Raw genomic sequence first — 25,959 nt, 5'->3', positions numbered from 1 at the left:
ACATTCTGTCTTTTTTAGTCATTTATTCGTATATTCAATAGGCACGTGTTGAGCATGTACTGTGTTCTAGGTACTTGGGATACAACAGTCAATAAAATAAAGTTTCTTTCCTTCATAGAACTTCCTTTCTGAAAACGCATGACAGATGAGACAAATCTGATATCACAAATAAGTAAGTTAGATATTTTGTTGTAAGGTGTAATTATACTGTGGGAAAAGGAGAAAGTGGAGCAGAGTAAAGGAAATCATGAGCGCTGGGCAGGTGAAGGACGGACAGGTTACTCGATCAAATAAGATGGTCAGAGCAGAGACTAAAAAATAATGGAATGAGGAGATTTGTTACACAAGTATCTGGAATAAGTGGATCTTAGGTTAAGAGAGTATCAAGTGTGAAATCCCAAAGCCTAAATCTGTCCTTAATTTTCAGTAACTCCCATTAATTTACTCCATGGACATTCATTGTCCACCTAAGAGAATGTAATTCGGTAAAATTGGCCTCAAGAAAAAGGGGAAGATTGTAAAAATAGATAAGACATTTAATTCCAGAACAGAAATTAGAGTCATATGGAGGGGCACCTGTGTGGCTCAGGTGGGTAAGCCACGGACTCTTGATTTCAGCTCAGGTCATGATCTCAGGGTTTGTGAGATCGAGCCCCACATTGGGCTCTGCGACGTCAGAGAATTCCTGCTTGGGATTTTCTCTTTCCCTCTCTTGCTGCCCCTCCCTGGCTCATGCTCCACACTCTTTCTCTCTCTCCCTCTCAAAATAAATAAACAAACTAATTAAAAGGAGAAGGCATCAGGCATTGTGGTGTTGGGGTAAGATAACCAAATTGATAGTAATACAAACAAAGGTAGAAAATATTCTTTCTCATTAACTCCAAATGTGTATGTGGCCTCAGTGCTCTGCAACTCAACTCAGTAAAATAAGGAGTTGGAGGAAATTATGTCCATAATATCACTGTTTACTGCTATATCCACCAGTTCCTAAGATAATTCTTCGTTCCTACTGGTACTCAATAAATATTTGTGAAATGAAATATTAAAGGATCTGTTTTGTAAGATGATATGGCCCCATGATATGGCTCAGTTTTATTTATTCTATCAAATGCCCTAGATCCCAAAATAATTTCTTCATGGTTTCCTTCTTTATGTGCCCCCTTAAGACAGTAAATTTAAACTTTTACTTTTTCTCTTCTGTAAGATGGAAATGATATTGATAATACTACCTACCTCAAAAAGTTCTCATAACATATAAATAATGTTATACATCTAAATTACTTAAAATTTTCCTAGTACGTAATTAATACTGCATAAGCTTTGACTGTCATTACTATTTGCTTCTCTTTGTAGCACTTATAGACAAATAATTATGAAAGGGTTAGAATTATGAAAGGGTTAGACAGTAATATTCCTATTATTTCTATTAGGTTGTTGTTAACAATTTGAAGGCAGGTTCCAAATAAGGATTTATGTTATATCCCAGTATGTATTTAATGCAGGATCTTGAAAGTAGTAGAGATTCTATTGAATCTCAATAAGAAGGTCCACAGTATACATGTCTACATCAATGAGAATGCCCACTGAAATATCAGCCCATTATAACCTGTTGTATAATAAAGCCCCATTTACCCATTTATTCATCTAACAGAAATACGGGGATAGAATTGCCAAACCATAATTCAGAGAATGATGATGCTGAAAACGAGAAGTCATATACAATTCATCTTATTACGTTCAAAATCAATATTTCCAAATTATGTTTGCCATATCCATTAGTAGTACTCGGTTAAATGTGTTATTCTACATTACGGTTAGTCTATATTTGCAGCTTCAAAAGGTCTTATCTCATTCTGTCACTGTGATTCACTTGGTTAATATTCATTCAGTCCTGGTGAAGAAAGCCCAAGAAATGGTACGGGAAAAGCATTGAGCATCTGAAGTGTTAGGGTTCAGTTAGTCACCTTCAATTTTTATGACAGAGCTCAAAAGGGAAGACACAGAGACACCCTCCCTTTACCTAAGTGTCACTACTTAGTTCTTGGAAAAACGGCCTGGCTGTGGAAATCTGAGGGCAAAACAATTATTCCACGAAAGAAAGGACTGTATTTGGAAAGAATTTCTTTCCTAACCCTGTATAGCAAAACACCAACAATCATAAACCCTAATACTTAGTGGAAAACATTTGTTTTGAATGTAATCAATGAGTCAACACATATTTGTTGAAAACTCACTATATGTTCAGACTTATAGATGCTCAATGGGGGATAGATATATATTTATTTGCTGCATTTCATTTTAAAATGTAATGTGAGGCAGCTTGTGAGAAAAATAGTTTTAAAAAATGAGGACGTAAAAATAAAAATAGCAAAGCTAAAACAGCAGGTAATAATAATGAAATTGCATGCTGTACAGTGCTGGACAGATGCTAGTAATGGACTAATAATTTGTTTTTCTAGCAGCCAGAACAAGGAGCAAATAGCCAGACAAAAGAAGACTTAGAAATGCCCTCATATCCATATTTTTGGAGACAAAACTGAAAAGAAAACTATTGAAGACTAGTGTTTTATTCACTTTCATAGTCTCCATACCAAACATGATGTTTATTGAGTATAAGTGGGAATTCCATAAATACATATTGAATTAGCAGGGGGGTTATTTTAAAATTTAGAACAACTTGACACTAAATCTCATGTATTACACATTTGAAGAAATAACCTATATATGATGAAATAGCCTGGAACCAAAATTGTCTACAAAAATCTATCACACATGGTCAGTGTTGTTGCTTCCTTCAAAAGCTTAGATGCACTTAAATGAGACAAGATTAGCAAAATGGTATTCATTTAATTTTAGAGCCTTAGCTGTATTATTTATGGTATTTTAAAGAAATATCTCACTTCAGAGGCTAGGCATAGAGTCTTAACTTGTCTTATAACCAGTATTTTAAAGTAAATAACTTTTTTTTCTAATAGATAAACTCTGTTCTTCCATTTCTTATAAGACATATCACAATCAATTTAAAGTTCCATGAATGCTAATGAAGAGCCAGGGATAAATCTAATTAAATTTTGTGCCAATGTAGCATTCTAATAATTGCTTTTAATTTGAAAAAAAAAATTCTCTCTTTCTCTCTGATGAACCAAATCACAGCAGAGTAACATGTCTTCAAACTTTCAATATCAGGAATAACTGGATTTTCTGGAGCTTACCATCCTAGTCTCTCTTTATCCTGGAAATCCCTGGGTAAATACATCCTGCTGGCTTATTAATTTATATTAAGACTCATAAAAGGGATCTAGAAATACCAGAAATCACAGTACCACAACATAGGTAAGGTTACAAAACTTCAATATCCATATCCCTTGCCCATGGATTTCCGATAAGGGGCCTTTCATTCTAAACAGAGTTAACTGGGCATTGCTGTGTTCTTTAAAACTTTCTCACATGGATGACCATAGGGACACTGCCACCTGGAACGCATTAGAAAGGTTAACATAAAAAGCACACAGAGACGGAAAAAGGCCTTCTGCCTCACCTCTTTTCCTGCTTTCCCTGACCGAACAGCTGAGAATGTTGATCTTCTGGGAAAAAAAAAAAAATCTGATCAAGACCTATTTACTGAAATTGATAAAATGCTCCATTACCTCAGGATCAAAGAGAAGTCAAGAAAAAATTACACGTAAGGGGACCTGGAGAGTCCATTTGAAGTCCATCAACAGACAGGCGAGTGACAGACCAGGAAGCAATTGTAGAGCCATCAACCTAACTGCCTGTGAAATCTACCCTGGACCCATACTCTGCCACCCGGAGAATATCATCTCTAGAGCGGCGCACCTGGGAACTGTCAGTCATCCAAGCCCCAAGAATTAAGAGGTATATTATAATTGTCTCCATTTCATACCCTTACTTGTCAATGAACTGGAAAAGTACTAGGCTCAAAAACAACTTGTTTTTTACAGGACTCTAGGAAATTAAAAAAAAAAAGTGATTTATTACGGTTGTTAAGATAGAAATGCAGAGTGAACTGTATCGAACCTCGCTAACAGTAGCCTATTTTATTTTTATTTTTTTAAGTTTATTTGCTTTGAGAGAGAGAGAGCCAGTGGGGGAGGGGTAGAGAAAGAGGGTGAGAGAAGATCCAGAGTGGGCTCTGTGCAATGCAGGGCACGAACACATGGACTGTGAGATCATGACCTGAGCCGAAGTCGGAAGCTTAACCGACTGAGCCACCCAGGTGCCCCTGCATATTTTATTTTTAACGATCATTCCTAAAATACTATCCATATTGTTATTAATTGCTACCAAAAATACTATCAATATTGTTTTGTAAACATAGAAATATATATATATATATATATATATATATATATATATATATATATATATATATATAAAACTATGCTGTAGGGACATTTGCAGTACACATAATTGGTTTTTACCTGTTTCTCTGATTTAACAATGTATTTGCTTAAATCACAAACCAAAAATTGGAAAGCTTTTGAATGAGTAACTTAAATCATGAAAGGAACACAACTTATTATTATATTAACAGTTTCACCAGATCCTTTTTTTATAAAAATGAAAACCATTCCCAGAATGGCCTCAACAACAAAGTTTTGAATATGCAAGGAAACTAGTTTGCAGCCACGGGTTTGAAGTTGCCCTTTAACGTTGAGGTGACTGTTGGAACCACTTCTGGATGTATTTGATTAGTGATGAGTGATAGCTTACAATTCCACAGCCCTTCATACTTCAGAAAATGTTTTCACATGTGCTGTACCATTGGATCCTTATAAAAACTCTACGAGCATGATGATCATGTTGTTATTTTCTTCATATGTGGTCCTTCCTTAACACACAAATGGTAGCTCAAGAAAATCAGATCATTAATTTTTCTTGAGCACAACCACAGTCAGTGGTAGACCTGGGGCTTGTTTCGGGTTGGCACTTTCTACCCACTCTATCTAGCAGAACTTTACCAAGTAAAGCAGATTTACTGCTGTTGTCACAATGTAGAAATTCGTCTCTTTGCCCAGTGTGTTCGTATTTTGTCATCTAAAGCTTACCAATTGCTACAATTTACAAGTTTCATATAGCCACATAACATGTTTTAAATTGTAGTTTGGTCAACTTCATGTTCAAAAGCTGCCTGTACCTCACTCAGCCTCACGAGAATTTCACACGCTGTTTGCAGATCAATGAGAGTTTTATGGTACCCATGGTAGTTTTTTATACCTAATTTTCCTCGATTTGCTTGACAGAAAAACAATCAAGTCTTATATATGTGGCTTATACTTTTCCAGTAGTAAGCAGTCTGATGCTGTTAATGACAAGAACTTGATGGTTACATGCAACTTACAGTGTACTTTTGCCGCAGGTGAAGTTTTTCTTCAAGGATTTGCAAGGTCTTTTTCTTTGTGTCTTAGACAACATTTGGTATTTGAGGTTTGCCTTGGATTTTTTTTTAATCTTCCTTTCCTTTACAGCCATTTCCTTTAATGATCACAAGCCTAACTAAGTTCACCAAGCTTCCAGAATGATTATGTTACCATTACACTGGTGTTCCAGAAAACACCATACACTGAATTCCTCCTGGGTTCAGCCAGCTGACACTTCCCTGACTAAATCACCCCCAAACAGACTCACCTATCCTATGTGTCACTTCCTCAAATCCTGTTGTCCTCACCTTGCTACCCACGTATTCACAACCTGGTGCAGAATTTCTTAAGCAGCATTTCTGCAGCTTTCTGTATCTATCCCATTGCCTCTCAATTCATATTTACCATGTTTTTCTCATTTATGGTATGAATGGATTTGTAAGTATGTTATGCTAACTAGAAACTTCATATGGAAAAATGTTGGCTGTTAAAATTGATATCTTCCCACTAAAAATATTTTCACTCTGCATTTTTTCTTGCAAATAATATTTTTTATACTCAATCTATCTTTTGGAATTCTAAACTCTATAGAATATAGAATGACAGTAGGATAGAGAATTTTGTTTGATTGGACTCAAATTTTGTGATTTCTCTGTTTAGAAAGAGGGTGGTCCAGTTGCTAGGATGGAATCATCATATTTGAAACTGTGGAGGAAACCATTGACTTTTTTCACCCAGAATGGCTTCCAGCAATGTTGGGGGTTTAATCAGCGATTGGAGCCATTGTATGTATTTCAGCAGAACTGCTTGGTCCCAGATCAGAGGGTTTAAACAGTAAGGTTTTTAAGTGAAATCTAAAAGAAATTTTTCTCCCAGAGCTAGAGAACTTTGGTAAGTTTATATTAAGACAATGTCCTTATTGGGAAGCTGCTTCTTCAGATAAACTGTAATTTGTGAGAGTAAGTAGGATATTGGAAGGGATCTCTGGAGACAGGGAGGATTTCTACCCAATACAAAAGCCCCTTAAACAATATTGCTGATATTGGGTGGCATCCACAATCAGAAACTGCCTGCTTCAGGGGTGCCTAGGTGGTTCAGTCGGTTGAGCGTCTGACTTCAGCTCAGGTCATGATCTCATGGCTTCTGGGTTCTAGCCCCGCATCAGGCTCTGTGCTGACAGCCTGCTTTGGACTGACTCTCTCTCTCTCTCTCTCTCTCTCTCTCTCTCTCTCTCTCTCTTTTCTCTCTCTCTCTCTCTCTCTCTCTCTCTCTCTCTCTCTGCCACTGCCCTGCTCATGCCCTGTCTGTCTCTCTCAAAAATAAATAAACATTAAAAAAAACGAAGAAAGAAACTGCTTGTTTCATTATTGGATAACTGCCTGTTGAGCCCACATGGACGTCCTTAAACTTTAGAATATGTTATCTTCCTTCTGTCAAATGGAGTAACAAATAATTAGCTGACTCTTTCCTCTACCAAAACCTCTTTAAAAGAGTGAACAAAAGTATTCATCGTCAGCCACCTCACCTCATCCCCATCATCTCATAAGCTTTCTTTTATGCAGTACACTTTAGTTTTCTCCCAAGTGTCTTGACTAGCTGAGGAATTCAAGTTAAAAATCCATTATTTAAAAGGAAAAAAGAATTTGAGGAGAAAGTAATGTAGAACTTTCTAGTAGGTGGCATAAAAATGTGAGGAGCTATGTTGGAGCCAAGCAGACTTTTATTGCTCCTTAAATCACTCGAGTGATAGCTGCTTTCTCAGGCTGCTTATAAAGGTAGTCTCATTCAAAATGCTAATCTTCCATGGCTTCTCCCATACTGGGAATACCAGTACTGCTTGACCAGCTATTTTTGAGTCAAGGATATTTCAATCAAGAGAATAGTGATGGAACCTCAGAAAAGAATGTTTTCTTCCTTCTTTCTCCATATGGCATTGTTGGCTTCATCCACAAAGAACTTTAAAAATACTCGCTGAGTCTTGAGAAGTATGCAAATGAGGCAGAAGTAATGTTGGTTGGGTGGGAGGAGGAGGAGAGAGAGGAAAGGAATCAACGTTGAAGCTGCTTACCCCCCAAAATAACAAATGAAGGACTTCCTCTCTTCCACAGGGCCATGCCTTTCTCTCATGCCCCATTTCCTTGCAGCTAATAAACCCTAATGAGAAAGCAGTGTCTGTGCACTTCTGTGTGATACAGCTACCCTTTCTTACTTTGACTCCTGCAATGACTCATTTTGTCCCTGTCATTACAAGCCCTCGCTCCTTCCCTTTCTCACCCTTCTTTTGTCGTTCATTCTCATTTCTGTAATCCCATCTCTCTCTCCCTCTCCCTCCCTCTCTCATCCAGAGATAAAGAAAGCAGAACATTTGCACTTCACATTATCATCACCTCCGAGAAGACTGCCGCATGAGTGACAGAAAAAGAAAAGGATAAGAGGTTGTCATAATGCTTCTTGAGTTTGAAATGTCAATCCAACAAATTAATAGCAGGAGCACAGCATGGAACCTATTGACTATTGAATTATAATCCTGGTGTTCTCATTGTAGGATTTTCCCTCTTTCTTTTTCTTCCGCAACACAAAATTCGTCGGTGTAGCTGTGTGTAACTGTAGTTGCTGGGCCTAATAATGTCCTCTTAGACGTGGTCACTTTAAATTTCTATACTCAGATTCGCCACAACTGTACCAGTCTTATAGGGACTTCTGGAAGCTTTTTATGAGGGGGCAGGGGGGAAGCAGTGCAATGTGGAAACTTCCAACCAAAAATCAGAAGAGTGACTTCACATCTCTTCTTGAAGATGCTTACTAAGGGACAGTGAGACCCGGGACAAATATAACATTGGCACACACCTTGCAACCACCTTTTTTTTCCACTTTAAAGATCAAAATAGCAGAAGTAGAAAACTCCTTTCTGAGTTTTAAAACTCATAAGTATTTTATTAGGAATTTAATCCATCTGTTTATGATTCATTGACTCTGTGCGCATCAAAATGGTGTTTGCTGAGGGTGATTGTGGATCGAAGAAGACCTCAAAGATGCTTTTAAATTTCTTTTACTACAAATGTAAGTGTTGCCAAGAATAAAAACAACCTACACTACACAAATTCTAAGTTTGCTCCCAGCTAGAACCTTAGAAGGTGTAACTCTCCTCTAAGAATGCCAGACCCGATGCATTTACTCAGGCTTCTATCCCTGTGTGGTTGATGGGATTGTTTATATGAACCAGCAGACTTTCCACTCCCTTCCACAACTATGGCCCAAAAGGAGTAAAATGCTATTTCATCACTTTAACATTTTAAAGATGGAATTAGGTCTGGCCTTTCTTAGTGGCCAGAATTTATTTTGTTCTCCCTTCAAAGAAAGCATTTGGCAGGAACTAATGTACAGAAAAGACCAAAAAGACAGACATTAAACACTACAAGATGTGAATTGAATGGTTAGAGGGTAATTTGCAGATCTTGCTGACAAGCGATACACGTGATAGTGGGAAACAGCAGAGGGGTTTAGATTAGCTGCATGATGAAGGAGATGCTCCGAGAGGGTAAAAGCAGAGGCTTTGCAGACTTTTCCTTTTTTCTTTTCAGGACCTGTTCATTTTAGCGTTCTTGGACAGTGGTTCTCATAGTTTAGGGAACTGATGATCTCAGGAAATCCTATTGTTTCCTAATGCAGGAACACCTAATCTTAATAAAACTGAAAGAAACCAATTGCTTTGGATGAGATACACATTAGGAATAGGAGAATAAATTCACTTTAAAAAAAGCGCACCGGATCATTGTAAAAGTATCAATGACAAGTAGACCAGCTTATTATGCTACCTCTGACTTTCATAGACAGCGATTTAAGGGTCATCTCTACTTTGAGAATTTGCCTCCCAGTCTCAAATCAGCCTTGACTCGGTGGCAGTAGGAATTTCTGTCCCATTAAAGGTAACTGGTCCAGGTAGACTAGAATGTTTTAGAAACATGCAATGTTGAAACCACCTAAGGCAAAAGCACTGGGTTTCTTGCTCGTATTGTTGCTCCGGAAAGCTGTAGTGACATTTGCAGAACAATAAGAACTGGGATTAGTTTTGTTCAAATCACCACCTTCACTTGCCTGACCTATTTCATTGGCCACCTAAAATGAAAGATCACCTGACATCAGCCCTTGCTCTCATAAAATCACACTTTGCAATGTAATCAAGGGAATCTTTTTTCTAATTATACCAGTTTAATTGATATGTAATTCACATACCATAAAAGTCACTCCTTAAAAGCTACATTTCAGTGGTTTTGGTATATTAGCCAACTTATGCCATAGTAACCATTATGCAAATTTAGAGCATTTTCATCCCTGTAAAGTCTCCATGCATTTACCACTTTTGGACTTTTTGCATAAATGGAATCATATAGTATGTGGTCTTTTGTGATTGGCTTCTTTTTCTCTCAGCATAATATTTTCAAGATTCATCCATGCTATAGTCCATACTAGTATTTCATCCCTTTCTATTACTTAACGGTATTCCATTGTATGAAAATACCACATTTGTTTATTCATTAGTTGATGGGGCTTTGGGTTGCTAAGACATTTTGGCTGTTATGAACAATGCTGCTATGACATTTGTATACAAGTTTTGTATGGACATTTGTGTTCAATTCTCTTGAATACATATTGAGGGGTAAAATTTCTAGGTAATATGGTAAGTCCATGTTTAGCATTTTGAGGAACTGCCATAGCTACCATTGTATCCCTTTACATCCCCATCAGCAATATGGGAGTTTCAATATCTCCACATCCATCAGCACTTGTTACTGTCCCACTTTTTAATTATAGACACAAGTGGATATGAAGTGGTACCTTATCCTGGTTTTCATTTGCATTTCCCTGATGACTAATGGTGTCGAGAGCATCTCTTCATGGGCTTGTTGACATTTATACATACTCTTTGGAGAACAGTATTCAAATCCTTGTTCGTGTTTTAAAAATGGGTGTTTGTCTTTTAATTATTTAGTTGTAAGTGTTCTTTATATTTTCTGGATATTAGCCCCTTATCAAATAGATAATTTGCAAATATTTTCTCCCATCCTGTGGATTCTTTTCACTTTTTTTGATAGTGTCCTTTGGAGCACAAAAACTTTTAATATCGATATAGCCCCAAATGCTTTTTTTTTTTCTTTTTCTTTTGTTGCTGTGATTTTGGTCACATCAAAGAACAATTGCCTAACTCAAGGTCATAAAGATTTACTCCTATGTTTACTTTTAGGCGTTATGCATATGCTTTTGGCTCCTACATTTAGGTCTCTGAACCATTTTGTATTAGTTTTTTTCTACAGTGTTAGGTAAAGATCCAACTTCATTCTTTTTCATGTGGATATCCAGTTCTACAGCACAATTTGTTGATAAGAGTGTGCTTTAGATACTCTTATCAAAAATGTTGACCAAAAATGTGAAGGCTTATATCTGTACTCTCGATCCTATTCTATTGATCTCTATCTTTACTTTTAGAACAGTATCACACTGTCGACTATTGTAGCTTTGTAGTAAGTTTTGAAATTGCAAGGTATGAGTGCTTCAGTTTTTGGGGTTCTTTTTGTTTATTTGCTTGTTTTTCTTTTTCAAGACTCTGTTGGCTATTCTGGGTCTCTTGCACTTTGTATGAATTTTAGCATCAACTTGTCAATTTCTTCAAATAAGGCAGCATAGAATTGGAGAGGGATGATTGTTGAATATGTAGTTCAATTTTTTAGAGTATTGCCATTTTACCAATATTAAATTTTCTAATTCACGAGCGCAGAATGCCTGTCAATTTAACAAGGTCATCTTTAGTTTCTTTCAATGATGTTTTATACTTTTCAGTGCATGACTCTTGGACTTCTTTTGTTAAATTTATTCCTAAGGATTTTATTATTTTGATGTTATTATAAATGGATTGTTTTTTCTTAATTTTATTTCACGGTATCATTTTTAGTATTGATACATACAGTTTATTTTTTATATTAACCTTATATCATGCACACTTACTGAACTCTTCATAGCTATAATAGTTTTTGGTGGATTCATTAAAGGTTTCTACATGCCTTACTTGTTATTTATTTTCCCTTATGGATGACTTTTGTTTTTGTTTCTTGCCTGATTCTCCTGGCTAAAAATCCAGTACAATTTTGAAGAGAAGTGGCAAGAATGGTCACTTTTGTCTTATTTCTGAGGGTAAAAGGAAAGCTATCAATCTTTCACCCTTATGATGTATAAGTTTTTCATCGATTCCCTTTATCATATTGAAGATATCCCTTTGTAGTTCTACTTTTTAAAGTTCTTTTTAATCATGAAAGGGTACTGTAATTTTCAAAATTAATTTTCTGCATCTCTTGAGATGATTCTGTGGTTTTTTCCATTTATTATATTAACATATTGTTTTACATTGATTTTTGTATGCTGAAACAAACTTACATTCCTAGGAAAAATTCCAATTGGTCATGGTATAATTCACACACACACACACACACACACACACACACACACACATTGCTGGATTTAGTTTGCTAATATTTTATTGAAGAATTTATGTCTATTCATAAAAGATACTAGCCTATAATTTTTTGTGTGTTGTCTTTTGCTTTGACATCAAGATATATTGGCCCAATGGAATGCAGTGGGATGTATTCCTTCCTCTTCTACCATTTGATATGGCTAGGGAAGGATTGAAGTTCATTGTTCCTAACGTGGTTAGTATAATTTACCACAGAAGCTATTTGAGCCTTGGCTTTTCTTTATGGGAAATTCATTGAGTACTGATTCAATCTTTTTTGTTGTTATATCTATACCCAGATTTTTAAATTATTTCTGAGTGCATTGTGGTAATTTGTGTCTTTCTAGAAATGAGTCTAATTCATCTAGGTTGTCTCATTTTTGGCGTATGATTATTCATAATATTTCCTTACCATCTAATTTCTCTGGAGTCTCTAGTCATGTGCACTGATTTATTCTTGATTGTATTAATTTGTGCCCTGTCCCTTTTTTGTTCTTGGTAATCTAAAGTTTCATCAATTTTTTTTGTATTTTCAACAAAAAAATTTGTTTTTATTCTCTCTTATTTTTCTATTACAGATTTCATTTATTTCAGTTCTAATCTTTATTGTTTTCCTTCTTTCTGCTTCCTTTGTGTTTAGTGTGGTAATCCTAGCCTTTTACATAAATCCTGACACTCAGATATCTGTCTCTAGGAAAAGGATTAAAGTGTGAACGATTAAAGAATGAATGTGTAGAAGTCTCACTGCCAACTCTGCACCAATTGCAACAATCAATAACCGATTGCAGTAACTTTGCAATATTGCCAGATACCATGGAAAGTTAACCACACCATAGTTAGCAGTTAAAATTGAAAGAGCTAAAAGATAATTCGTTTGGGAGTGCCTAGGTGGCTCAGTCAGTTGAGTGGCTGACATCGGCTCAGATCATGATCTTGCTGTTCTTAAATGTAAGCCACACATTGAGCTCACTGCTGTCAAGGCAGAGCCCGCTAGAGATCCTCTGTCCCTCTCTCTCTGCCCTTACCCACTTGCACTCTCTCAAAAATAAATTAAAAAAAAACCATAAAACAAAGATCATTAATTTTCTCAGTCAGAATGCTGTGAAGATTTGTAAGATAAGAAAGAATTGGTTCTTAGACAGTCTATTTTTTTTAATGGAAGTATGTACTCTGAAAAGACCAGGCCTATGTATTTTGAATGTCATGTAAGCCAAGCATCTTCCTGCTGCTTCCTGACCCCACTTTTCCTCTCTCACCATTAGAGGTATTCCAGATCCAGATTTTGTCTTAATAGCCTTCCCTCACTTTGTTTCTAGGTTCTGTCAAAGGGAAGCCCAAGTCAGAGCAATTCCTATTATAGAAAGAAAGATAGAAAGAAGAAGATCAATCCAACATAGCAGAGAAATTCTCTAGAGATTTCAAAGCTGAGAAGAATTTGTCATTGGATCTTTGATTGATGGTCAGTGCTAAGAAATGTGCAGGTGTCTTGCACTTTCTATTAAAACACACATACACCCACACACACTGAGGATGATTTTTCAATTATGCTAACCAATGTCCTTTAAAAACATGAGTATAAAATAGTCATTCATGGTTCTATAAACAAACTTTTCTTATTTTCAACAGGGTACTTGAACAACAACAAAAAAAGACGAACAATTTAAAAAAGCAAAGCAAAATAATAATGAATATATTAGTATTTGACTCAAAAACAGTACCTAGAACAGAGGACTTATTGATCCATGTTTTTTAATAAGTGAGTATATAAATGGATGAATGTATATACATGCATATACACATATATGTGTTTATACACATATGTATGCATATACACATATACATTCACATATACAAATATATAAACTGATCAATACATGAATGACATGAAATATAAATGGTCAAACTGCTCAAGTGAGTTGAATAATAAAACATTTCCCCTGACTCATTTATATGGCAGTGTTTACAAGCATACATAAAAGATATTTTCATATAGATTTTCAAAAAATATGTATCTTGCCATATGTGAAAATAGAGCCAGTGATTTTTGGAATGCTATAAAACAAAATCATAAACTATATTTTAGTAGGCTATTGAAATACATTTTCCCTTAACTATAAAATGTTGTATAGTTTTATTACAAATGTTTTCAAATTCAATACCTCTTGAAACTGATGATCAAAATGAGGGTATGAATGGCTTTAAAGAAGATTCTATGTGGAAGCAGGACTACGGAATGTTGGCTTTATTATGCCTGGAAAGACAGCCAAAATGAATATATCATTCTCTTATAGAGACTAGGAATGGGGATGTGCCATTATTGGGAAGACTTTCTCTGAATAGAATGACAAGGCATAAAGTTAATATTCTTGATAAATAAATCTGATGAACAGTCTCAGATAATGGAGAAATGTAGCACTGGATGTCAGAGGGCTATAGAAAGTGTTAAAATTAAACCACAATTTATTTTATCCTGTAAGCATAAAAATTATTTAGATGTGAATATTAGAACAAGCCCATCACCTAAACTAATGGCAAGTTCTTTCCTGCAGCTAATATGTGATCTGAGTATTTGAAGTTTCAATCTGCTTTACTACTGTGTGAATAAATCTTTTAAACATGCGCTTTTTTTTTTTTTAAGGGCTCACTGTTTGAGAGGATCCACAGGGATAGATGAGAAACCTTAGCCTTGGATCCTCTAAGAAGACAGCACTTAAATAAAACAATCCACAATTCAAAACAAAAACAAAAACAGCTGAGTTTTTAGGCCTTTATTTGATAATAAATTCAACTGTGGGCAGTTGACTAATTTCGTTAGTCACAAAACTCAACAAAACTAGATGAAAGGATGAGTATTTTTTTGTTTTTTAGAATTTCCTTTGCTTCCTTTTTCCTCTCTCCCTCTATTTTCCAACTCCCCCTTCTGTTCTCTCTTCCCTTTCCTTCTCATGTCTTTACTGTTCTCTTCACTCTCTCTCTGACCCCCATCCCATTACCTCTTTTATTTTTATTTTTATTTTTATTTTTATTTTTATTTTTATTTTTATTTTTATTTTTTGGTGAAAGACGCCACTTTTTCTTGTGTGACCATGGTATTTTGATATCCATTAATGTATTTGTGACCTCTGAATATCCATGCCTGAAGTTCATTATAAGTTTACAAATTGTGGAGTAAAATTTTGTTGTAGAGCTGGATTCCAAAAGGGGCAACAAGCCTAGCAACACTTACTTTATTTTATTTTATTTTATTTTATTTTATTTTATTTTATTTTATTTTATTTTATTTTATTATTTTATTGTATTTTATTTTATTGTATTTTATTTTATTATTTTATTGTATTTTATTTTATTTTATTTTATTTTATTTTATTTTATTTTATTTTTTTTTTTCATGAAGTTTTATCTTTGTCTTCAAAACAATATTATAACTTTAGTGAGTGTTCTGAGCTAATTGTAGTATTGTCCAGTAGAAGAAAATAATTGACAGATAGAGGATTGTGTCAAAGTGTCTTACTGAGAAATAGAACAGAATTTTTCTTTTTCATAAAGGAGTTGCTGGGAACAAAACTAGGAGATGTAACAGAATTAGATACAACTAGTCTGCCAGCTCAAATTGGACACATTTGTGCAATACTGGTTGGATTTTAAGAATTGATGATGAGGTCAAAATGAAAATTCTGGAGTTTAGAATTCTGAGCCCAGGTAATCACATATATACATATGTGTATATGAAGACTTATTGAATGCATGAATTAACTACTTAGCTATTAATTATTTCTTCTAAAATAAACCACAATGCACATGGGCAACCTTTTCCTCCTACTTTGAGAATTTTCTTACTTACTCATAAACTTGGCAAATATTGAAACATTAATTGTTGCTATTTACCTAGCATCTATGTTTTTGAGTTGTGGGGGGAGGGGGCGGTCAAATATTACCTACTGAGATCCGGAAGAGCACCATATAGTATTTAATGATTTTAAATGCTCCACATGCTTATGAGGGCCAACAGGAGCCTTATAATCATCTAATGTTTAGAATGCATCTTTCACTGAACTAACCAAATAATTCAATTTACTCAAACACTTCCTTTATAATACAAAGTTTTCAAACCAAGTGATACGGGGATTAAAGACAAGATATTATGCACTAAAATTATTCAAGGACAAACTTCCAAATAATTTTTTGGAAATATGTATTTGAATATGGTCAAGCTTGAAAGTTTTAAACTCGTGTCGGTTTGCCATAGTCTTGTATGTAGGTGAAAAGCACACACACACAGTACAAACCATATGGAAAAAGACCTGTATTACCTGAATTTCACCGATAGTGATAAGCACTTAAAAATTTTTAATACTTATTATCATAAAAAGTGAGGGTACATTCTTGAATGAAACTTTCCTTACAAGGATTTCATTAAACGATTAAGTAACAAATATTGAAGAGTACCCTGCTCCATTAATGGACTTCAAACGTTGAGTCATCCCATTTAGTGATGTGGTGTGAGAAGCAGAAAACAAGAGTAATTTTCACAGTGCTTTGCTTCCTTCTGATTTTTGAGATTTAGAAGACTAGGGCTTCTGGATATCCTTCGTACATGACCACATCAGAGAATATAAGAATGGTGGCACTGAACTTTGATAACCAGTCCAGAATATCTTGGAAACTAAAAAGATATACTGTAATTCAGGAATAAAGTCTATAATTGGATACACAGGTTTAACATTTTAGAATTCCAAGTATGATGAGTTTTAGGTGTAATCTAGCCTAACCTGTTCATCTCCTTTTTGAAGAAACTGACACCTAGAATGGGTTAATGATTGATCTATAGCCAGAAATTCAGTTACTAGCACTGTTGCAAGTGTCTGACTGGCTCTCTTTGCCAAGAAATTATACTTTAATAATGGGAAGCATCCTGGAGGAGAGAAGACCTGAGAGTCAGCAGATATAGATTGTGCTTATGGCTTGAGCCGACAGTGGAGATGTTTCTCCCCGGGGGCTAGGCCCTAAATTCAGTGAGTGAGGCTGAAGTTATATCAAAATTAGTCTTAAAAATATTTTTCCATCATCTAGAATGTGTAGCATGCATGAATAAATCCAAATTTGCCAGTTTTTTTTTTCCTCCAGCATTTCTTTGGCAAATATAGATGAAGTAATTGCATAAGGTTTAAGTACCACTGTACACAAAAGATGCAAGGCTCCTCGAACCTTGCTTATTGGTTATTGATAACTAAGTTAACTTTACATATGGTGGCTTTCTTCCATAATACGTTTGTGTGATCTTAAGCAAGTAAAATAAGTGTCTAATTCCGGTTTTATGATCTCTAAATTTAGTTTAAAAAATAAACTGGCCTTTAAGCTTCCTTTCAACGTAGAAAGTTATGTTAAAAATATAACGGTATCCATGGGGCTCCTGGGTGCTTCAATCAGTGAAGCTTCTGACTTTGGCTCAGGTCATGATCTTGCAGTTCCTGGGTTCAAGCCCTGAGTCCTAGGGAGATAGCTCAGAAGCTGAAGCCTGCTTTGGATTCTCTGTCTCTCTCTCTCTCTCTCTCTCTCTCTCCCCCTTCCCTGTTTGCACTCTGTCTCTCTCTCTCTCTTTCTCAAAAATAAACATTAAAAATTTAAAAAATGAAAATATAATGATATCCAGATATTAATTAAAATGGTAGAGATTTCAAAGTCAATAGTCTGTAATCCTCACCATTTCTCTATACCCCATTATATCGAGCACAGAATCTTGTATATGGGAGTTTCTTAACAATGATTTGTTATATGATTAAGTATAATGCTGACTTAATTATTAGGTTGTGGTTCTTGAAGGTGGTTTAAAATTTTCTCCCAATATTATTATATTTAAATCTTTATTTAAATTATTTTCAATGCATTTATATTTCTATTTAAATCCCATCTCTATATGCAGTGAAAAGTAATTTTATTTAAAGGATTTTGATACACACATACAAATATACACACACATACAATTATACACATGTATACATATTTATACATATATATAGATAGATATAGGTAGGGAGATACGTACATATGAATATACCAAATCCACACCAATTTGTTTCTTTTCACATTATAAGCACCAGATTAAGTGGCTCTTAGTCCATTGGGCTGTGGATGTGATATAATTGTACAAAGAGTGGAAGATGAAAGACAGAAGATAGATAAGGACAGCTAGATTGCCTCCAACAATGTCTATTAAATAGTGAAATGTAGTTGGTCTATGAAATCTTGCAATTTATAGTTACTTTTTCCCCAAATCAAAGCAAGCAAAAAAACAAAACAAAAACAAAAATAAACACAATAAACACAAACAAACAAGAAGAAACCTGGTTTTATCTTTTCAGAGTATTAAAAATAGATTATGGGGGCCCCTGGTGGCTCAGTCGGTTAAGCGTCCGACTTCGGCTCAGGTCATGATCTCGCGGTCCATGAGTTTGAGCCCCGCATTGGGCTCTGTGCTGACAGTTCAGAGCCTGTGGTCTGCTTCAGATTCTGTGTCTCCCTCTCTCTCTGCCCCTCACCTGCTCACGCTCTGCCTCTCTCTGTCTCTCAAAAATGAATAAATGTAAAAAAAAAGATTATGCTTTTATTTATATTAAAATATAAAATTAGTGCTATAAAATACATCATTTTAGTAGCCACCCAATGTCAGTGATGAAGAATAAGTCGTAGGCAGATTGTGGTACATAGAACACTGAGGTTAACTGCTCTCATGCTGGTGCAATCTCCAGACTTCCATTGTCACAGCCCATTACCAGCTGTTCTGTGTTGCTACGTTAGATTTTATTTTCACATCCATGGCAAACCAAGAACTTCTATGCACTGCTTGGCCTTGGCCTAGATTTTACGGGATTCTAGGGTGGTGTTGAGTATTCAGAATGTTTAATAGGCTTTCAGTCTGGCAGCCAAATCACCAGGTAGAAAAACTAGATAATGTCAGTGTTTTCCCCAACAGCTAAAGACAGAGCTGCTGAGGTTCAAAAAGTTACTTTCATTAAGAGCTGCTGAGGTTCAAAGAGTTACTTTCATTCTTTCCCTGTTTGTGAAATTCAGTTTGAGAACAATTCATCCATTTGCCTAGAATCAAACCTTCTTCACTGAAGACTTACTAAATGGGGCCTGATAAAAACTACACCAGAGGGATTCCCTTATTGCAGATCAGTTTGTTCCCTTAATGAGGCTGAGCAAATCTTGGTGCCAATTTAGCAAATTCACATATTGCATAGTGGTGTTCTTACAGTATTATTGTCCTCACGAGGTTTTGCTTGGTCCTTCATAGATCATACTCCTTGCTCTTGTTTTCAGAATTATTTCTCTTCTCCTCTCAGGTTTGCAAAGCCTATAGTAAATTCATCAGAGTTTAGCTGGGGCCATTTGTTTAGATGGAGAGGTGTGAGACACTTCCACATATTGAAGATAACAGCAGATTCTTGTGCCAGAATGCCATGTTCTACTCCTCTATGGAGCTCTGGCTCCATTTGAAAAGGAGATTAGTGCCTACTCCAGCAGGGTCTCTTTATTGTGACATCTAGGTGAACTGAGTTTTCATGTATTGGCACATTTTGTCCAGAAATGAGAAGATAAATAGCACATTAGACACACCTACCTAAAAGAGTCAAGAGAACAGAAAGATACAATCCAGGAGAGAAGGGAGGGTTCATTAGGACACTATTTACTCTTGAAAGACATATTAATCTGAGCCAATAGATTATTAACTGTTTAGGAGATCAAACATGATTTCTTAGAGAAGGTAAATAAAGGAAAAGAAGAGGCAGACTCCTTGGAAACTATCAATTTATGAAGAATGAAAAACAAGGAGCCGAGGATTTGAATGTGACCAAGAAAGACGGAAATGAAATTATGACTCTTCGTTGGATTTGAGGTAATTTTGAGAATGGATCAGCTGTTTTGAATCTGCAAGATGGATTTGGCATAGGACTTTTGGGGGATAGCACGGAATGGGGCAAAACACAGTTCATGTTTTTGAAAATAAGAACACCTTTATTTGCTATTGTTTAATTCTGGCTCTTTTTATCATCTGTGGTGTTTCTTTTTATTTAATGTTGATGGTATCAAATATCTGGGGGAAAGACCACAAAAATCTTAGGTGGAATTAATTCCATGAGTCTATATTACACCTTTAGATTCGACTGTGGTCTAAATCCAACAGACTATATGTACTTAGATTTAAAAAGTCGTGTGGACATCATCCTAAGGGGAGTTCAAATTCCAAAGAAATTGGAGGTATGTGGAAATATGGCTCCAAAATCACATAGTTAAGAGAGAAATCTTGTTTATTAAAATCTTTTGGTTTGCCTTACTTTTTCTTTTCAATTGTGTTAGCATGGTTGTTTGGGCATCATACATGGTTGTGATGTCAAATGCTACCCACATCAATATCAACCTTTTACCCAGTATGGTGTGGCCATTTGAAAGGCAAAATGCTCATTCTTTAGACTTTGGGATGGGGTCATGTAGCTAGAACTTTTAGATACTTTTAGTTTTCCAAAAAGACAATACAAATCCATGCTAATCCCTAATTTGTTGTAAGCTTTTGCTCTTTCAAATCAGTGCATACTTGGTATAGGCAAAATTAAATCCCAATATTCTTTCCTTCACCTCATTTCTCCTTAGTTTCACCGTTTTCTTTGATCCTTTGCTGAACAGGTTTTGTTTGAACTCCTTGCTTTTCTTTCTTCTTCTTCTTTTTTCTCTTTATAATGCTTTCACTAACTTCACAACCCTCAAGACCCAAGAAGTTACTGTGTGACATAGAGATTTTTTTCTTAGCTCTTCTTCCTGATTGCTATTTAGATTGTCAAATGGGATCTGATGCCTAACCACCTGCTTAGAAAACAAGCTGGGCAGCAGGCCTATTGCAAACCAGAAGGACCACTACTAGGATAAAAATTGATTCAAAGACCTGAAGTTTGTAGCCAAGTAGGGAATTAAATGACACCCTCATGAAGAATCAGAAAATCAGTGTTTTATGGCAGGAGACATCCTCTGTCCAATTAGAATAGCTCCAAATGTTTAGAGAAAATTTCCCACCACTACCACTCTGGCAATACTATTAACAAATAAAAGGAACAGAATTGTTTCCCTTGGTTGGCAAAAAAATAAAATTTCTCACTCGGTGAATGGCTGTAATCTATATCCACCTCTTTCTTAGGAGGAGTTTGTTTCATAAAACGCTTTCCTAATTTTGCCAAGACCAGAGCCGATTTACAGAGGACCCATGGCAGAAAGTGTGAGCCCAGTTCCTCACCAAGAGAGGAAAAGGGAGATGGATTGTGAACAGCAGGAGTAATGCACAATTTCTGAACGTTTTGAATACGGTCACGTAAACATGTTAGTGCACGACACAGTAAGCAGTTAAGAGGGCCAGAGCAGCTGACAATATTAGATTACAGATTAAGGATTGACAATGACAATGACAATAAAGATTAAAGATTAAGGATTCAATAAGAATCGTTTTATGTTGAGTTTTAATCATTAAAATAGAACATTAACAAATATTTCTTAAAAGATAAATTATTTTATGGCATACTATTGTAAATAACTAAGCTAACAATATTCCTAAATATTGTAACAGATTACTGCAATAATTGAAAGTGATATTCTAAACTTTCTTTTCATTACCTCAAGACTTTTGGTCAAACCAGTAAATTCTATTTTAAAATAATTGTTTTAAAATAACCATTTAAAAATTGTTTTCTATCCATTTGAGTGTGCTAATAGTATTTGAAAAATACAACCAAAATTTAGAGTATTTCTTTATAAAACAAATGGTATAAAGTCAAGAACAGGGCAATTTACAAATGACATTAAGTAGAATAAAAAGGAAATAATGGCAAATGAAATTATATTGGCCTTGGGTTAATGTTTAACAAGAGGAAATTAATTTTATTTCTCAAATACAGTTGTAATTCTATTTAAGTCCTTTTGGATGATCAAAAAGTGGTTCCGGTATGACTGGAACATGGAAAGCAAAAAAAACAGAATTGCATTATATTGAGATTGAAAGTAGGCATAGATTAAGTGGGGCTCCATAAATTAAGCGGCATTTTTAGAATATATCTCAAGGACAATGAGAAGACATTGGAACGTTTGACATGATCAGATTTGCATTTTCAGAAGGTTTATCTTCAACAGTGTGAAGAATAGACTGGAGGAGAACAATGCTGAAGGCAGTCATTTCAAAAATAACTTGCTGTTGTCAACAAGTAAGATGTTCTTTTCATGGGCTCAGGTTTGTTGGAAGATCTGAACAGACTTGTGAAATATTGTTAAAAGACAATTTCACAGACACATATATTTCAGATCTAGCTGGTTTTAATTAATGGCTAAGGAATCAGGAGCTTCAAAGTGTCATATGAGGAAAGAATGTTCTATAGACAAAAATGAGCAGGAGCAAGGAAGTTATGCTGGGCAAAAACAGGTTATAGTGGAATTCCTTTCCTTATATGGGGCAAAGGGAAGTTTTGGAGCTGGGTTATGAAAACCTAAAGCTGAGCAGGCGTATTTTGATTGGCTGACTAGGTTTTGATGTCCTAGTTTGAAGCATTTACAGGCTTAGGTTTTAGTTTATTTACATAGGCGGCTAGGGTAGTAAAACCACCTCAGTCTGTTGGCCTCCATGTTTAATCAATTTAACCATACATAAAATAATTTGTTAATTGTTGGATATGTAGGTGAGTGAGAAAGAGTATCCAGAATGAGTCTCAGGCCTCTGGTTTTCCTATATGGGTGTACTGATAATCTGGTCTCCTAAAACAAAAGATAATGGCAGGTGAGGTTTGATAGGTCTGATGTATATTAATGAAAAGTTGAGCTTTATATGTGTTTTATTTGAAGTTGTTTAAAATTAGTTAATTAAGAGGTTGGATATAAAATTATAGAACGCTGGAGATAAATATGGATGAAAGATATAGATTTGGAAGGCGATATGAAATAATACCAAGAACATGGATGACATGTCCTAGGAATAAGGGCAGCTTGATAAGAGATAGAAACTAAAGACAGAATCGCAAAGGTTTTTACCATTTAATACTGTATAAACCGTGTTTTCTCTTTGGGAAGAAATGTTTATGAAGCAGTGGAAAAAGCTGTAGAACAGAAAACAGCACCCAGAATCATGATCCTATTTCTTTTTTGTCATTCACTTTGATAGAAATTTGGGCTAATCAGTTAACTTTCCTGGGTGTTTGTTTCCTTACTCGGAAAATGAAAATTAAACCATATCAGTGCTTTTTACTAGAGTCATTCTTTTGAAAATGAAGATTTTTGGGACCTTTCCTGATCAATTGAGTTATAATCTTTGAAAGAAAGGCCCAGAAATCTCCAGTTGTGCAAAGTACTCTGAGTGGAAACATGTGCACCACATACATTCTACAGATCCTCTCAAGTTGAAAGATCTGTGATTCTATGAGAATATGCAGAAAGTCATGGACAGTATAAAATAAAAGAAACAATAAAGATGGTAAATTCATTCCAAAGAACTGATTTGAATTCAGAGCTAATTTAAACTTATTTTTTCTTCTTCTTTTATTCTTCAAATAGAATGCCTCACCTTTAGATTTGCATCAAAACTTGAAACCATATGTCTTAAAGCTGAATGACTTTAGTGTCTTAATGTTGTACCTGCTGTGGAAACTAAACTTATAATTGGTAACTGGCTGGCTGAAATCCTTGATTATAGGAATTTCTCTAAATCATATTTAATACTTAAGTTTCATGAATTTTATTTTGCTTTCCTAGGAATGTTTTCTTCATACGATAGATTTATTAACAATTTATACAAAATAAAATTATATTTTAGCTTTTTACCATGTTTCAGCTAAATAATCCTTAAGAAGAAGCAATGAATGGAGATTCAAAAAAGAACAAAACAAACCATTATGAAAAGTTTGGAAGGTTAATTAGAGCACAAATTACTAATGGTTCCTATAATGATGGCCAAATGTTGAATTGTTCCCAGAAGTCAAAGAAGCCAATTCCAATGTGAGTTTTTCAGGGTCCTTAGGATTGAATTGTCAGACTTAGCAAAGTAAAGTAGTGGTCATGTGCAGGATAGGACCAGTCTACCTAGGCAGACCGACTTCGGTGACCTCAGACTGAAACGTAAGAACATGGCAACTTTATGTGGGACAACTCTAGACCAATAAGGATTTTGTTTGGCATATTGAAGTGACAACACTTGGTAAAATAGGTAAGTTTAGATTTCTAATGATGAATGAGAGAATTAGAGTTTTCTCAAGATTCCCAGACACATTAAGATTGGATAGCTTAAAAATCTCTGGATTGCTAGTATTCCTTATCAAGACCATTGATTTAATATAAATACTTCTTGGACTTTCTTTGTATGTTAATGCAGAAAAATTATTTAACCTTTGGTTTTTTTAATGTTTATTTTTGAGAGGGGGGGGAGAGAGAGAGAGGCAGAGAAAGAAGGGGACAGAGGATCTCTAGTGGGGCTCTGTTTAGAGCCCAATGCAGGTTTCAAACTCACGAACCATGAGATCATGACCTGAGCCAAAGTTGGACACTTAACTGACTGAGCCACTTGGGTGTCCCTATTTAACTTTTGTAAGTTGTATGTTAGTCTTGTGCAAAAGCACATTATCTATGCCTGATTTAGGGATATTTGCACATTTGAACGCATGTCTCCCTCCCATAAGCAGTTCCGTACATAATATGAAAAATGCACAAAATTGGATTATGGAACTTTGTCTTAAGTGATTCTTTGAAGCAGCGGCTGTCATTCTGGTAAGGAGTTTTGGCCTTTTTCTTTTAATAGTAAGTATTTCTTATTAACTCATTCAACAGATATATACTGAGGGCCAACTGTGTGTTTGGCATAGTATTAGGCAGTGAGAATACATAGCAAAATACCTTTTTACAACCTTTATGAAGTTTATGAAATTAACATCAAGGTATTTCCACTATGATACATTGAAAATAAATGCTAAGACTTCATGTTCCAGTCATGATAGATTCATCATTATTGAAATAACCCATGTGCTATTAATGACTAAAAAACTAGACAAGATTTTCAGGCATTCAACAACAAGCGTAACAGGACTGTGATACCCGGAAGAAGGCAAACAAAGATTGTGATCTCTGCAGTCACCTTGGGTTTCTTCCTGGAAGCACTTCTTAGACTACATTAGGGGGAAAGAAACCCCAAGTAGAATACATTAGCCATGCTTACAGAGACTGGGGGTCAGAGAAGCAGAGGTGGTTAGAATTTGCAGACCCACGTACTGTAGAAGATGAAGCTAAATAGAGAAAGAGCTTCAGAAATCTGTATAGTAGTCCTCTTGAGTGGCTGTAAACAGGTGCAGAGGTGAAAAAAATGGAAAAAAAGTTAGATATTTCCAGAGTTTACACAGAGTTGGGAAAATGTTTGATTTACATTTAACCAGAACAGCAAGACCTTACTGATCAATTAGAGCGATTAATAGAGATCTCCAAAGATTAGCTTTGAAAAAGAGCAATTCAGCTCTAGAGTAAATGCTACTTAATGCTGCTATAACTAGGCTTAATAATAAATCTTGTTATAATCTCACAGTCTGTGGGTTTGAGCCCCGCACTGGGCTCTGTGCTGACAGCTCAGAGCCTGGAGCCTGACTCAGATTTTGTGTCTCCCTCTCTCTCTTCCCCTCCTCTGCTTGCACTCTCTCTCTATCTCTCTCTCTCTTTCTCTCTCTCTCAAAAATAAACAAACATTACTTTTTTAAATAAATAAAAGTAAATCTTAAAAGAATCATGTTGATCAACAAGAAACATAAAGGCCTTGTAAAAACAGACTTCAACTCTTTGTAATAGCATACATAAAATTATGTGACAAATAAATAAGCAACAAATTGTAACCATAACTGTAAGAAAAATCCATTTATTGGGCACAGATGATGAATTTGAAAAAAAATATTTGAAAAAATATACTATAAATATTATAAATGGTACCAAAGATTTAAAGGAAAATATGCAAATAATAGAAGGGAAATAAAAGATAGAAAAAAATAAAATGAAATTTTTAGAGAGAAATAAATTTTT

The 25,959-nt window shown here is 35.2% G+C and overlaps 1 long non-coding RNA gene across 4 annotated transcripts in view; it reads left to right on the top strand.

The window, feature by feature from the left end:
* The window catches only part of LOC123386165, a 135,464-nt gene extending 120,623 nt beyond the window's left edge, over positions 1-14,841 (top strand). For 2 of the 4 annotated variants that reach the window (XR_006599880.1, XR_006599879.1), the window contains 4 exons: positions 3,653-3,876; positions 13,203-13,345; positions 13,513-13,642; positions 14,525-14,841. This is a non-coding gene — a long non-coding RNA (uncharacterized LOC123386165). Of the gene's footprint in view, positions 1-118; positions 173-3,652; positions 3,877-13,202; positions 13,346-13,512; positions 13,643-14,524 lie in introns of all 4 variants that reach the window. The other 2 variants (XR_006599877.1, XR_006599878.1) reach the window with 2 other exon arrangements.
* Positions 14,842-25,959: the final 11,118 nt, after the last annotated feature.

Source organism: Felis catus, chromosome B3 (genome assembly GCF_018350175.1).
Source record: "Felis catus isolate Fca126 chromosome B3, F.catus_Fca126_mat1.0, whole genome shotgun sequence".
In the NCBI taxonomy this organism is placed as follows: Eukaryota; Metazoa; Chordata; class Mammalia; order Carnivora; family Felidae; genus Felis; species Felis catus.
The sequence above is the reverse complement of the archived record's forward strand: the minus strand, read 5'-3'. Positions and strand labels throughout refer to the sequence as shown.